Genomic DNA, 16,673 nt, shown 5'->3' on the forward strand with positions numbered 1-16,673 from the left:
ATATGGACAATGATCGCTTTGTGAGATGTCAACTGATTAAAGACAGAGTTCAGTGAAAGAACAATACATGGGAAAAGTTTGTCTGTCTTTGAAACGTCCAGACAGGGTTTAGCATTTTTACAAAAGTGGTTAACATGACAGCCTATTAAGCTTCAATGTTGACATCTTGGTGTGAGTTGCCATTTATACTGAATTGCCTCTATTGATGAAAATATCTAATTTCATATTATCTTTCAATGTTTTGAGTGTTCTCCACATGGGGTTTGCATTCTAATTAATAAACTCCACCACCCATAGAGAGTTTATCCTCTTATGCTGATCTATTTTATCATGATCGCACCAAACAAAAAATGCATCCCCTGTGAGTCTTTCAATGCATGTGAACAATTACTTCCTTTACAATATAAAACGTACTAAACAAAGGCGTTGAGAGAGGCATCGTGGGTATGAAGAGATTTATGACAATGCTTATGTTAACTTAATGAAATTGTAAATGATAGCGCAAGTAGGTCTCTGAATGCTAATACACTTATTGGCTGGTGCTGTAAAACTCTATACAGTATATGAGGTAGAGCTCATTTGTTATAAACAGGGGGGTGATAGAAAAGACTTAAATTATCTACTAACCCCACTTTGAAAAATATGTATCTGGGCTCTATCCAATTACCCTCGCAAGCATGATAACATAATCGCAATCTTGTTGTTGAACATTCATCATATCTACGTTCGAACCTATAGATAATGTAGAAGTAGTGGGACATTACTCCAATGAAATCTTCACTTTAGCAATCAAGCAGCCACGACACACTTCACACATGGCGGCGTTAGAAAAAGTCTAGCTCTCTACTAAAAGTGATTGGGCAACCTTTTCCACCTTTCATGCATTAGACTGCATTCATCAGCGTCACAATCAATCTGCATACAATTTATCTTCCTACTCCCAGTCAAGTGCTGCCAGAACACGACAGACGTGCAAGCATGGGAACCTATCCATCGCTTTTCTTCCTTGGACTTTAATTCAAGACCCCTAAATTGCTTCGCATATATGCTGGGGGGCCTGAAAGAAGCTGCCAGTGTAAACTAGTCATCTAGCCAGTCATCTGATCTCTTTTTCCATCTAAAATGTAGCAGAGGGAGTTTTCAGTATAAATGGCAGTCCCTGTTTCTGTCTCAGACCTGGAGTAAATGGGCCCTGATTCATTTTGTGCCTTGCATCTAAATATGCTCATTAGGTTACAACAACAGTTGCTTCCCTCTCTCTCTTGCATCTGCAGCCGTGGTACTGTATGTAGGGCATATGTGCTGCTGTTTCATGCACATACATTTACATTTATTCATTTAGCAGATGCTTTTATCCACCCTGACTTCTAAAGCTCTCAAGGCATACTGTAAGTACTGTGTTCACCCTTGAAATATAACCGATGGTGTAGCACCTTAGCGCTTAGCATGTGCATTTGTGTGTAAGTTACAGAGGCATTGCACACACATGTTGGCATAATTCATAGACGCAATGCATTTTATACTGTACAAACTGTATATTTTATTCCTTTGACCTACCCCAGTCCCTTACCCCAACCCCACAAAAACCTGTTGTCAGTCTATGAAAAAGTACCATTTAGTACTTCCTGTGTCCCCGTTAACCATGTTTATAGCGTAATAAACATGTCATTATAGACTATTCGTGTCCCCGTAAAGCACATATACACCAACCCACACACACGCACAAATACACACACACATAAACATCAGTGAGTTTCATGATCATTAATTCACAACACTAGATGTATGTCTATTCTTGCTTCTCTCAGCCACTGTTTCTTTATTAATTCATAAATTATTTATTTCGTGTCTGTGTGGGTTTATGTGCACACAGCATTGGTGTCATATACGACTACACAGGCAGAAGTGTTTTTTTTTTGAGCTGATAAATGTTGGTACTTCTTTAGCAGCATACAGCGACTGACACTCAACTGAGAGTGAATGTGATGTGCTATAAGCTCGCTTGTTAGCAATATAATGCATTGAGTATTCAACCAAAAAACATCTACATCTGTTATCAATCAGCTTTGGTTTAAAAAAAATTTAACGTTGAGCTTCCTTATTACAAAGTATATACATTTTATTGAATGCATCACATTTCAAGACTCAGTGACAGTGAAAGAAATGCTCTCGTAGATGGTTACCTGTAAAACATGATTAAAAAGTTGTTATTTTTTTAGCTTTTCTGCACCTCCACACATACACACGCACATTAGCATACAAATATTTCAATATTTGAATAGCTCTGAGGCTAAGCTCTAATCTTATTGTCAGATTTTAACTCACTTTCCTTTCAAGCCAGCCTTCACCACTCTGATCTGAGATCATTGTTAGTAGGTTTACTGAGATATGCACTATTATTTCTTAGAAACAGAAAATGTTGTTTACAAGTTCAAATAAAAGAGCAAAGACAATGCTATGGTGTATAGGGATATCCGGTGTCTAGTATATCAGTTGTATTCTGTGTATGCACGAATAATATAATCTGATCAATATACTACAATCTGATGAATTTACTTTTTGATTTTATTTTTAGAGTGCTTGACGATCAATACCTACTTAAAATGTAAACACAGTGAAAATGAACTAAAAATCTAAATATGTTTAGTGTTTGGTTATGTTTATAACAAAATACTTGCTTGTTATGCCAAGTTAAATGATATTTTTAGTGTGTAAAAATTTAGTGGGGGCATCAAATGTAGTGTTTTGAAGTGATTCACAGCTCATACAATCGTGGTTTGCATCAAAGTGATTATTTTTTCATCCGAACTCTCTTCCCCTGGTGCGGTCTGGTCCCTTCGACTTCGGCGCATGCGCACACCGGCAGCGCTGTCCGACTTAAAAACAGCTGGGCTCTTGTGCGCGTTCCCAAAGAAACGTGGGACCGCACAGCGATGGGGACACAACAAGGATTTAGATAAGGATTATAGCGGTTTCACAGCCATGCGAAATAAGAAAACGCAAGAGGATTAGTGACACGCGTGAAGTGGAGCAAAATAGCGAAAAGAGAGTGAGATGCGGCTCGCTTCAGATGAGAGAGATGCTTGTTGCGACTGCTCGTGCTCGTCAAGACGAGTCTCAAAACACAAGCACATCTGAAGATTCGCAATGCGTGCGCATTGTTGCTTTTGTAAGCTGTCGTTTACTTTATTCTTCATTGCCAGGAGGTAAAGGAGGTAAGGGAAATATCTTCTTTTAAAATGCATTTCTTTAGGGTTCAATGTAAACACGTTTCATAGCCTTAAATGTATCGCAAAGTTTATGTGCTTTACATACAATTGAACTTTAATGGATTTATATATTTGTTCTGTATGATGGGATTTAAAATGAATGCAAACCTGTCTTGTGCAAATTAATAGTCGTGTTTTGTTACAGTGCTTAAAATGTTTCAGTTTCACTTAAATCTCCATGAGTAAAATATGACTTTAAAGAAATACACAGAAGAAGACTTAAGCTTGCTCTTGTGGTAGGTCATAACAGTTACTTTGTAAAAAATTGAAGTCGAAGGTTCTTGAAATCACTTCTTCTAATACAAAGAACCTTTTGTGCAACGTAAAGGTTCTGTGAATGTTCTTCATGGAACCATATAGCCCCACAAATAACGTTTTACGAAAAAAAAATTCAACAGTGTATTGGAATAATTTTGCCATAAAAGGTGAAATAAGTCTTACCGGCAGCACTGATGTGTCTTGAGTGTGTGCAGATGGCATAGATTTCATTAGGTCTCCCCCTCTCATTCTTCATCATTATATCTTTAGTTCTTCATAGCTATGAATGTGGAATATATTCAGACCGACTGTTAATGAGGCAGACTTCAGAATTCATGCCTCACACGGTTAATCAAGATCATTTTGTCACGGTTGACCTTTCAGCAGCATACATTTGCCGCCAATGGGGCAACCAACCTGACCTCAAGAGTGGCATCTGTGCTATAGAGTTGAATGAATACATAATCCTTCATGATTACATTGTATCAGGGGGTCTCTGTGTCAAAGAACTCTCATTGTGCTAGTGTTTTTCGACCTGCTCTCAAAAAAGGTGCTGTTAAAGGTGCATTGATCATTTTCTTGACTTTATGGAAAGTTTTTAAAATACCCAGCAGACCTTTACTTTTGACAAAAAGCCTCAAAGGTTTTCATTATGTGATTAATTCTCTGGCAACAAGGTCAAGTTAGTAATTACAGCAAGACATATTTTAAGTTAAGGCTCAGCTACTGTAACTGAAGCAGTCAAAGTGTTTTACTACAGCCTTGATCAGGTCTAAATTAGAGCTGGGCGGTATATTGAGTTTTGGTAATATATTGGTATTTTTTTCCTTGCGGGATATGGGATAATACATAAACAATACCAAATTGTCCCTCATTTGCAACAGAAGCTTTGCCAGAAATGTTCTCTGAGGTCAGATGTAAGTTTTCCAACCAGGTTTTGGATGTTGTGCAGATGTATTTTTAAACAGGGAGGTAATCCATGATTATCCTTGATACATTATTTTATTAAAGGTGAACCCCTTGATAAGCCTTGAAAGGTAAACCCTTGATGCATTATTTTATTAAAGGTGACATCGCACATGAGACTGTGACTTGCAAGTAAACACCTTGTAGAAAACACTAAGATATTTATTGTATACCGACATCCATCCCCAAATTACCGAGATATGAATTCTGGTAAATACCGCCCAGTCCTAGTCCATGTAAATATTGGCAGTTCAGGCAGTATAAGCATTTGAATAGACTAGACTGTGAAATTAGGTAAAACCATACAGTAGTCTGCACAGATTCACATAATTTATAAAAGATTTACAATTAAAAACTACTACATGCACTTTCAGCAGCAAAAAAAATAAGTAAAAAAAATATTAAATATTACAATCCAATACAATATACAATCTTATACAAAATAATTAAAAAATTTTCAATGCCGTTTTCTTGCTAAAGTCATGCAGTATTGCTTGTTCACACAATGCAAGGAAACACTAATGTAGTATTTACAGTTTGTTCCAGTGAGGGCTACTGTACGTGTAGATGTGTGTTAAGTGTTCGTGTGTTGCGGTTGCCAGGACTTGCTCAAATCCCTAAGAGAGGCCCACAGAGCATTTACATTTATCTGTGGTCTGTGGGTTTTAAAGGGATAGTTCACCAAAAAATGAAAATTCTGTCATAACCCATATGTTGTTCATAATCTGAGTTTCTTTATACTGTACTGTTAAACACAAAATAAGATATTTAGATGAATGATAGTAAACAAGCAATTGATGGTAGCCCATTGACTTCCTTAGTAGGACAAAGAAATACTATGGAAGTAGGGATGCATAACAATTCATAAGTTGTGAACACACATATATGTGTGTGAACTGTGTATAATAACTTGGTATAGATAAATGCACACACATGCATGTATATATTTAAGAAATGTTTACATGTGTATACACCTTTGTTTTATGTATAATTTATATTTTATATAATTATAAATACTTAATATATACATATTTTTTTCTTAAAATTATACATGCATGTCTGCATATTAATATATACATATTTATTATACACAGTTCACACACATATATGATGTAAACAAAAACTTTTATTCTGCTGGAGATTAATCTTTATGCATCCCTATATGGAAGTCAGTTGCTTACCATACTTTTTCGATATCTTCTTTTGTGTTTAACAGAATAAAGAAACTCATTCAGGTTTTTTGGGTGAACTATCACTTGAAAGCACTGTGGTGTCAGTACCCCAGCTACATATTTTGTGCACATATCCGTTGTAGTTTAGTGGTCAATAAACACTGTCCAGGGGCCGACGTTTGGCATCAGCCAGCATTTATTGAGCGAATTTTAGTCATAGTGCCTTGTTTACAGCCAGGCTGTAAATCTGCAGATGTAAATGTGCCTTAAGCAACACAAAGCATAAATAAGCAAATGAAAGACTATTCCTAACAAAATTTTAATACAATGTCTAATTTATATTATTATTTTGCTTTCATCTATCTTGCTACTGTAAGGGTTCGGTAAATACTGTATGTCACCCAGCAAAATAATACACTTTGTATACACATACATATACACTTAATAGTATAGCTTGCTCTTCAATATGTTGATAGTTGTCTCTCTCACCTCACAACACACACAGCAATCTTAGGTTTTTAACGAAAAGCTTAGTAGGATTACAGGCAAAATCATGTGAATTAAAAACAAATAAACATTTCAATTTGTACGGAGGTTTTCAACGCTCCAGTGAAATCAATCCTTGCAGTGGGCGATCAATAGTTTGAGGAGACTGCAAATAAAGTGATTGACAATCACCTGCGGCTCAGCTCACAGCTAGAGATTCCTCTTTCAGAGGATTTGGATTAGCATTAAGGATGATTCTTAAATAAGTCTTTCAGTTTCAAATCAGATCAGACATGTTTTTGTCAGAATATCGGCAGACTTGGGATAATAATTTGGTTTGACTGAATAACATATCCGCTTGTTAAGTCATGACATAAGGAATACTGTTTCTGAGTCCAAGCCTACATTCATTTCAATAGATTATATTATTTAAACAGCCGTTTATGACACATTTAAGCAAAACATTTATAAACTTACAGTGTACACTGCAGTTTCCAGCCTCGCAAAATCTCTAACTGAAATATATTAATAATTCGTAAAAAATCTATGCCCATGAGTCCATGTCTGGTCATTTCGGAATTTGCTATGCATGGAGATAAAAATTTGGATCAGGTGTTTTTTGTAGTTTTGCATTATGATACAAGTGCATATTAGCATAATTTTTTGTTATTTCCATATGGCATTTAAGATCCGTTGGACACGAAAGCACTGCATGACATCAAACTTAACAAGCAAATTGGCTGTTTTTCTTCTTTTTTTCTCTATAAAATTATTTAAAACTGAGCTTTTAAAGGGTTAATTATCAAATGAATATTTCTTTAAAAAAGAAAGTGTTCTATTTTTTTACCAAAAATCATGTTATTTATTAAGCGTATGCTGTTATTTTTTTCAAGGAATAGTACAAATTTCTCTAATTCTTACATGACTCTTGCCATACAATGACAGCTCACATGAAACTTAGCATCAAAAACTAAAGAAAATACAAAAAAATAAAGAGGGATTATTAGTGAATATTGACTTTTAAGCCTGTTTCTTATCAAAAGCTATCAGATGGCTTTGAAATATATGAAATAAAGTCACCTAATGCTTTTTGGTTTTGGATCAATCATTTAAAACATATTTAAGTTTGATTTATTATATTTTTACACAAGCAGCACACACATCTCTGCTACAAATGAACATTTGGGGCCCTATTTTAACGATCTAAGCGCATTGTCTAAAGCGCACAGCGCAACATCTAAATGGGCGTGTCCGAATCCACTTTTGCTAATTTAACGACGGGAAAAATGGATTTTGCGCCGAGCGCATGGTCGAAAAGGGTAGGTCCTATTGTAATGGGAGTATTTTGGGCGTAACGTGCAATAAACCAATGAGAGTCTCTGCTCTCATCCCCTTTAAAAGCTAGTTGCGCTGGCGTTATGTCTAATCCCTATTTAGATGACGGACTTTGTAAACTGAAAAAATAAGCGGAGGAAGAAGATCCCCAGTTTAAGATTAATGTTAAATAATTGTGTTGTTTTTCACTTGTATTGAAATTGTTATTTTTTTATCAAAACCTTTAAAACCCGTTTTCTTTTAGTCATGGAAGTAAAAAGCAGGCTTGTAATTGCTTTTAATGTATGGCTATCCAATATCATCAAAAAAATTATTTACAAGCATGTAAGATAAGGTTTGTACTCTAAAAATACTTTATTTGTAATAAACAGGAGATAAAGAATTTACAAACGGCTCTCCTCACGTTTCAGCACTTTGGACAGCGTTTTTTTTTAGCAAAGAGTTTTTTTAAGCATTACTTAAAAATGTTTCTCATCTCACCATATCCACAGGTACAGAGTCATCATAGACAATAAATCCGTGAGGTAGCATTAAAAAAAAAACATTTAAAAACAGACGCATTTGTTTAAAGCAAAGCATTTATTTACTTAGCAGGCTGCAGGTGAAGCAGCTCTTTGCGCCTTCTAACGTCTCATAATCTGTCCTCATTTATGTCCAAGAGATTCAATAATAATCTTTTACATTCAATCCTTTAATCTTTCATATTTAAAAGCATTTTTGTGCTGCTGCGCATTATGTACCTTGTGATAAGCAAACCCGCGTTGTCCTCCCGTGTTTAGGCGCATTTTACTAATGCGCTCTTTAAATAACATAAAACACATTGCGCCATTGACTTTAGACTTTAGACCAGGTTTTTGTTGGTCAATGGCGTAGTCTATTTTAGTTGCCTCAAAATAGCAACGCGCCAACAATGCGCCTGAACACACCTCGTTTTCAGACCAGAACGCCCATGGGCGCAAAAGGGGGCGCAAATGCAATTGCTATTTAAACAACGCGGCGCTAAACGTGAAAATTAGGGTGGAAACTAGCGAAAGACACTTGCGTCGCGCATTGCGCTGCATTGCGCCGGGTGTAAGATAGAGCCCTTGAAGTTTGTTTCTAGTACTTACCATTCTTGGACAATTACACCAAACGTGACAGAAGTGAAAACGTTACAACTTACCCCATAGGTGGGGTTAATTGTAACAGGCAGGGGGTCAGTTGTAACACTTGCTAAAAATTAAGTTTTCAGGCAAATATTTCAATACTATTTTGTCTATATACTTGAAGTGGATATTGTTTATATATCTGTCTATAATAGACAGGTATCCACACTGTATTCATCCAGCCCTTTTCTAACAATAGTTCAATTATAAATGGATACAAATGTCTAAATATGTGAGAAAAAGCAGCACAATTATGACAAAACATATTTTTTTTTATGTGACCCAGTCTGTTATAACCATACTACAGTTTCAAAAATCTAATTCTAAGATAATGAGCATCAAAGTCTGATTTTAGCCATTCATTTCATAATGATTTCAATGATAAGACAGGCGATTTTTGATAAGACAGGCACATTTATTTTGTTGGCAGCCAGCAATCACAGGGTCAAAATATTTTCAAGGCCACCAAAAAAGTTGCTAAGAGCTGCAGACCTATTTCAAAACGATGCTATGTTTTTGTCAACAAGACACTGCATGGCATAGCATTGGATTTGGTATCTTACACACCCAACTTAGAAACCGAAAAAAAAAAAACATATTATGAAAAAATGTACTTACATGCCACCAAAACATTTGTTCATTAATAACTCTCTGGAAAAACATTATACATTTCCAATAATTTGCGGGAGATCTTTTGGCAGCGTGAAAATCAACAAACACTCAACAAGTGTGTTCCAGGGTACTATTACAGCAAATGGGTTTGAAATAACAAATAGGAGTTCCATTTTGTGGGACTACTGTTTTAATGACTTCATTTGGGATATTTATAATCTATTTTATTTTAAGCTGTGCCTCACATTAAGCATTTTAATGTACAATACTGTCACTGACAATCTGTACACTTGACAAATAAACTTGAACTTTTCATGCACTAATATAAATTCACTCACAGACTGCAAATCAGTGAACCGCTAGAAGCGTCTTCCTATATCTTTTTTATTACTATATTCAACTTTCTGAAGCCTGTGATTTATTACCCAAAACATATGACAGAATATATGAAACACACATTGAGTATAAAGACTTTCTGAGACTCCATTAGCCCTGCAATATACTACTTAACCGTTCTCAAGATGCAAGTAAAAAAAATAAATCCTAAATTTCAAGACTTCCGAACTGCTTATTCGAATGGAGAAAAAATCAAGTTAAATTTCGCTTCATATTGTGACAGATTAATAGCATCATCTGAACAGTTTTTCTTTTCTTAGACTCGGCCTTGAAAAAACATTAAAGGAGAACAGATTGGGTTCACTGCAGGCCAGGGGATCAGCAAGCAATCTGTCACACGTCTGCTGTCCCGCTGTGACAATATTCAGAATCAAGATGATCGCTGTAGAAATTCAAAACCTTTAATACCTTTTTAGACATATTTTTTACAAAAAAACAAGAAATGCTGTACTCAAAAGTGCTAAGAAGGACTTGTTAAGCAAGATGGTGAGAGATGGTGGCAAGATGCTTAGCCAAAAGAGCTCCATGGGTCAATCCTATGAGACTCCGTGATGGAAGTGTGGTCACCCTGGTGTAAGTAAGATGATAACATGCTGGGAAAGCAAATGAAGACAAATTAGTGCACCGGTTTAGACCCACTTGCTGCTATTCACTCAGCGGGATGAGGTATTGGGCATATTATGCCAACAGAAACATTAATAAAATGAATAATACAACAACAATATGATATAATATGCTTTTGAACTTAATGTCCTCTAAATGCACCTCCAAGCTATCAGACTAGCCAGAACAGATAATGGCACCTGTGCAAATAGAAATGACCGTGGCTTTGTTATTACTTATGAATGTATTTGTTTCTGTGTGAAAATGAATACGACTTGCAGCAGGCACACAATATAGCTAAATAGAAGGTAAGACTATCGAATTATATCTTATTGCAATAAAACTCATTATCAAACTTATATAATGCGCGGTCCTGCGATACACTGCACCACTTACATTGGCTCCATGAATTACAGTGAATTATATTAGAAGAAAAACTACACGAAGACTGTCATACTCCAAGGTTAACCGATATGAAAACTCACATCTCCAGCATTTCAGGTTTATTTTCAGCTGAATAAAGTGACATTTTTTAGGTCTTGTTTCAGAGAACATAAAAATAAACTGACATCAATATACCATATACAGTACTTATAATAAATGAACCCAGAATTTTAAAGCAACATTAAAAAAATATGCAACTCTTTGCTCTCTGTATTGGGGAAACAGCTATTTAGTTTTAGTGATTTGAATCTGGCTGTTAAATAGTCAACGGGTGTTTTATTGCTAGCTCTTTAAGAAGAAGAACAGAAATAATGATTTGTGACAACATGCATCGACTTTTACATTCAATCACGCTGAGATATCTTCATCTCAACTGAATGTATTGAGATGTGACCTTCACTGCCACAGTATCCCATGATCCTTTGCATGCAGTTTAGTAGTAATAAAAACGTTGTGTCATAGAGTGCTTTAAAATGTCATACATAAATCTATTACTATAGAAATAAAAGCATTGTATTCATCAAACGTTAGTGTGGTTACATCTCTAGCGCACTTAAATTTGTTTTTTATAATTTATAAGTCTGTTGGAAACTAGTCTCCTTACCTGTATTCGCAAAACTCTCCCTGTCGTTTACCGAAAAGTGAGACGGGAACACAGCTGCTGTTTCAAGCACAACAAAAAGTCCTCAGAGGTTTAGCATGCTAGTTCAGCTGATATTGTCTCTACAATAACTCTCATTATGCAGAGTGGTATGGTAATCCAAATGAACAGTTCAAATGAAGCGTAACACTGTACACTGTTGGGTGTTGACATAACGCGGCGTGCTGCCATGCGCTGAGAAGTGTCACGAGACAAATTCACCTGCTAATAAGGTTCATCTTTTGTCGTGTTTTAGGGAACTACTGTACGGATTTGGCAAAAATTGGTTTATTTTTTTATTACAACCGGCTGGGTGTACATTATGCTGTTTATTTTATTATAAGAAGTGGTACATTAAACACATAACAGTAGTTATGGTTAAGATGAAGCGGAGTACATGAATGAGCGGTACATTATCAATTTTAGCGGTTGCTTCAATAGACATATATAAATATATAGATGGGACACTGGCCACTTTGGTCCGTTTGTCAATAACACCTCGTAAAGATTGTAAGCCACTGAAATTTGTTGAGAAGTGGAAACGTTATTATGCTTTTTATCCAGATAAACCGCTCCTCCCCATTCCCTTGAATGTGTTTATGGGACACTCTTACCCAGACCTGTGTTGTGGCTCCGTTTACACACACGAATAGCAACCAATGAGTAATTATTATTTCTATGTTGACAGATTTCCAATTTTGAATCTGTGTTTTTGCTTTGTGTGATTATTTAGGAGCACGTCACCACAACTGATTTAAACAAAATAAGATATTTGTATAGTATGTCTGTGTGTCTCTGTTCTCTCTCTCTCTCTCTCTCTCTCTCTCTCTCTCTCTCTCTCTCTCTCTCTCTCTCTCTCTATCTATCTCTCTCTCTCTCTAGTCTAGGGGTATAGGTGGAAGAAACACTTAAAGGAAATTATTCCCACTGTGTGTTTGTGTATGATGGCAAAGACAAAACATACACTCCTAGGCTAGTGTGTCTAGTACAATAATAATTTATGCTGCGTGTGCACAATGTATGTCAAGGGACCTTTTACCTGTCCGCTTTTCCTAAAAAAAAAAAAAAAAAAAAACTCACCATCAACATGCAAAAGACACAGAAAAACCGAAGCAAAACAAGAATGAATGGTGACACAAAGACAGAACAAAAAGAATGGATATGACACAAATGACACACAATGATAAATACACAAAAATCAGGTTTAAATGCAAAAAATTTGCAGAAAGGACTTTTGTCCAGCCCTATGGCGTCCTTTTTAAAACTATGGGATAATTGGGATTGGCGCGGAGATCAGTGATGTCACATTTAAGAAACAAAAACAAAGACACACCAAGACAGACATAACATTGTATAATAAAAAAATATATATGGCAGGGATAATTGTTATTTTGATCGATGCTTGCATGATTGTCTTTTAAAGTCACCATGAAATTGAAATGAAAAACTATTTTTTTTTATGAAATATTGTATTTTTTGTATAAATGGCTTATCTGTGTGCTTCATTGTTTTTTTTTTTTTTAATTCATGTGCCCTCATATTTTATATCAAAAACACTCTTCAAGATCACCATAATTAGCAATTAGCAGAATAGCCCAACTTCCAGTGATCCAATCAGTTGGTCAAGCACCGGCCTACATTTTTTCTTATTTCAAAAGCAGTTTCACTCAGATATACGTCATGATACAGCTACTTCCATTTCATGATGACTTTAAATTCACCAATTATCCGATTCACGATTTTACATTTCCTTTGGTGTGCAAAAGGTACATACCCAAAATTAAACGATGACACGAGTTATCGTCTCCAAAGTGAATCACTTTTCTTGGACTACAACAAACACCGGATTGTAGGCAACAGTTTACTTCCTTGGATTGGTGATGTAGTAAAGACCGACATTATCATAATTCCTCCCACTTAGATGAAAATGAACTCCTGTTAGCATTGCATTGTGAGCGAATCTTTCAAACATGGTAAGGAGCGTCACATTTCAGACTGACGTCAGAGGTACTCAGGCCAATCACAACGTACAGATTAGCTGGCCAATCAGGGAAACAGCACTTTTCAAATCAATGAGTTTTGTACAAAATCAGTGCGTTTCAGGAAGAGAATGAATGTTATGTGAAAAATAATGTGTTTTTTTAACCATAAACCACGCATACACATTCCAAATACACAAAATAACATTGTTTTTAGCAATGAAATAGGTGGACTTTAAAACATAGATTTGTAGAAAGCCTCTTTATATACAGGCAGAGAAAAAAAATCTACCAGACGGCAGTCACTCACTGTTCATAACTTGAAGAATAATGAGCCCTGGGGCTGATCGACATTCTCAGCCCACTCGTAGTTATGATTTCGCCTTTTGTTGGCAGGAATATCCGCCTCTGAATCTCAAGTCTTTATGCAAATCTAGGCCTTTTGCCAGTTCTGGGTTAGGGGTACACTGACAAAAACATGTTTCTTTACCCAAGCTGCAGACTTGCAAAGGGCCCATTTATCTGTAATAAAAACACTCTTTCATAAAATAAGAAAAGGAAAAGTGACATTTTAACCTCAAAGTATGAATCACAATTGAAAATAGAAACAATACAAACATCATAAAAAATGGTTTACTATTCAAGTTTTACACATTAAATCAAATCCACATTCTTATAAGGTCTATGTGATTACACTTTTAATGCCTTATCAATGTGTGGCTCTGTTTTCTTCTTCTGCACACCCAGCAGACATAGATGAAAAAGACTTGGTGAAAATGTGGGGCGCATAGTGGGTTCTGTCAAGCTAGGCTCTCTTGATTGGCAAGAATGAATGGAACCAAGGGACAGCCCACCCCTGAGTTTAGTTAGACTTGTTACAAGGCTTGTTTTTCAAGTTTTTGCCACACAAAAGGATTCTCAGTGGAGCTGAAATAATGGGCTGAAAGCTTCAAGAAATCAGTGGAAGAAAACAGTGCTGCATGTTGTATTAACCGTTCGGTCCAAGATAAAAAACAGATTTCAACTAAAGAGAAAACTGCATTTGAGTTTATTGCAATGAGAAAAGGAATTATAATTTGAAGATTTTTTTTCTCTTACCATGGATTAAGGTTCATCAAGCGAGTCAAGATTAGTCAAATAGTAAGGAATAGATTTAGAATTATAAAATATATTTTCAGATATTTTCATATGCCTCAAAGTCAAATGAAGATGCATAAAAGGGAGGTTTCCCAGACAGTGTCTAAGCCTATTTTAAGACTAATATGCATGTTTGAGTTGTCTTAAGTAAAATCTGCTTGATCTGACCGATCTTATAATATACCAGTGCCATTGTTTTGTCTGAAGACAATAAACTACTGTATAAAACTACTTAAATGTCCTAATATAACCAAGGCATAGTCCTAGTTTTAATCTAATCCCTGTCTAGGAAACTGCCCCAAAATGTAATTTTTCATAAAAAAATACCTTTTTTTAATCATATGCTTACAGTGCCACATTGAGGAAGTTAAAATGATCTTTTATGTAAAATGTTAAAGAGCACCTATTGTCCGATTCACGTTTTTACATTTCCTTTGGCGTGTAGGTGCGTATTAGTACATGTTAAAGCAACACTATGTAGTTTTTTTACCTTTAAATAATGTCTGTAAAATTATTTCAGTGATAGAACAACTTTTAACTGGACAAATTGTACTGTTGCTGCAACCTGAGCAGCCTCCTAGCTGCTACAAGCACACTCTGAAAGTGGCGGTGGAGGGTAGGAAACACAGCTCCGCCCCTCCCCCTGCCTGCAGAAGAGTGTCTGATACCAGGAACTGTTGCGCTTTTCAACCACATGGGGGAGCTGTAAGTCGTTTTTACATGGAAACTACATAGTGTTGCTTTAATCATATGCAAATGGTACAAACCCCAAGTAAATGATGATGCGAGTTAGGGATGCACCGATACCGATACTGGTATCGGGTATCGGCCTCGATACCACATTTTCTAAAGTACTCGTACTCGTTAAAAGTCCCCCGATACCAGGGATCGATACCACGGTCTGAGAAATGTCTATGTTTGAGCGGCGTGTAAGAGGTTAATGCCTCTTGTGTTGTCCAAAGAGGCAGAGTTTACAACAAACTGGAAAACTAGTCCCTTGTTTTTTTGTTAAATTATATGACTAAAGCTGTTACCTGTAAATTTTATGCATGTTTTTTATTAAGTACTCGGTATCTGTATCGGCAAGTACTGAAATGCAAGTACTCGTACTCGTACTCATATTCCAAAAAAGTGGTATCGATGCATCCCTAATGCGAGTTTTCAACTCCAACGTAAATCTCTTTTCTTGGACTATACAACAAACACACAAATTGTAGGCAACAGTTTACTTCCTGGGATTAGTGATGTAGTAAAGACCGACATTATCATAATTCCTCCCACTTCGGATTCACAGCCTGTAAGTTAACTCCTGTTAGCAACAGAATCTTTCAAACATGGTAAGGAGCGTCAAATTTCCGGCTGACGTCAAGAGGTATTCTGGCCAATCATAACGTACAGATTAGCTGGCCAATCAGGGACACAGATTTTCACAGCTTTTCAAATTCGTGCGTTTCAGGAAGAGAGTGAAATCTGGAGCTACAAAAATCTGTGGTATGTTGAAAATAATGTCTTTTTTAAACCATAAACCACGCAAACACATTGTACTATACCAAATACACAAAATAACATTGTTTTTTAGTAATGAAATAGGTGCTTTTTAAAATATTTATGCCTATAATATTTACAATCTGAGCTCCTCAACCCTCAGGTTTTAATGCTTATATATGCTAAAGGGTTGGGGGCTCAAAGCACAGATTGTTATATACTGTATGGGAGCAAGGATAAAGATTGGGAACCATTGTTCTAAAGCAATGTTTTTTAAACGGGGTCCCCAGTATTATGACATTTTATAAAATACATACATTTATTATAATTTTGTGTAATTAAATGGAGTTGCATGGTCATGGGATCTAACCAATCAGAGCGAAGAGGTGCCTATAAATAGCTGTCCTTCACCTCTATCCCATGACAGTTTTTGCAGAATCCCTCCTTCACTCCATCACCTCACTCTTCATCTATCCCAGTTTAAGAGGGGGGAGTACTCTGGGTTCGGGCTAAAATTCAGAGCTCGGACCCCTCCCCTCGAAAAGCACGCCAAATATGCTTTATCTCATTCCCTATCGATAACATGTTAATGCAAACTCGTGAAACCTCAGAAAAATAAGGATACTAGACAATGTATTTTTTAAGGTTTGTTTAATACATTTTATGTTTTACGATGATGTCCTAAATTTTCTTTGGGGTGCCACATGCTGAAAAAGTTTGAGAACCACTTTTCTAAAGCACCACAT

At 36.1% G+C, this 16,673-nt stretch overlaps 1 protein-coding gene across 2 annotated transcripts in view; it reads left to right on the forward strand.

The window, feature by feature from the left end:
* Window positions 1-2,855: 2,855 nt before the first annotated feature.
* LOC135770956 (sialate:O-sulfotransferase 1) overlaps window positions 2,856-16,673 on the forward strand; it is a 35,232-nt gene continuing 21,414 nt past the window's right edge. The window contains exon 1 of one of the 2 annotated variants that reach the window (XM_065280915.1): window positions 2,856-3,215. The gene's annotated coding sequence lies outside the window, so the exon portion shown is untranslated. The remainder of the gene's footprint in view (window positions 3,216-16,673) is intronic. The other variant, XM_065280916.1, reaches the window with a different exon arrangement.

The sequence above is a fragment of the Paramisgurnus dabryanus genome, chromosome 8 (assembly GCF_030506205.2).
Source record: "Paramisgurnus dabryanus chromosome 8, PD_genome_1.1, whole genome shotgun sequence".
Taxonomy (NCBI): Eukaryota; Metazoa; Chordata; class Actinopteri; order Cypriniformes; family Cobitidae; genus Paramisgurnus; species Paramisgurnus dabryanus.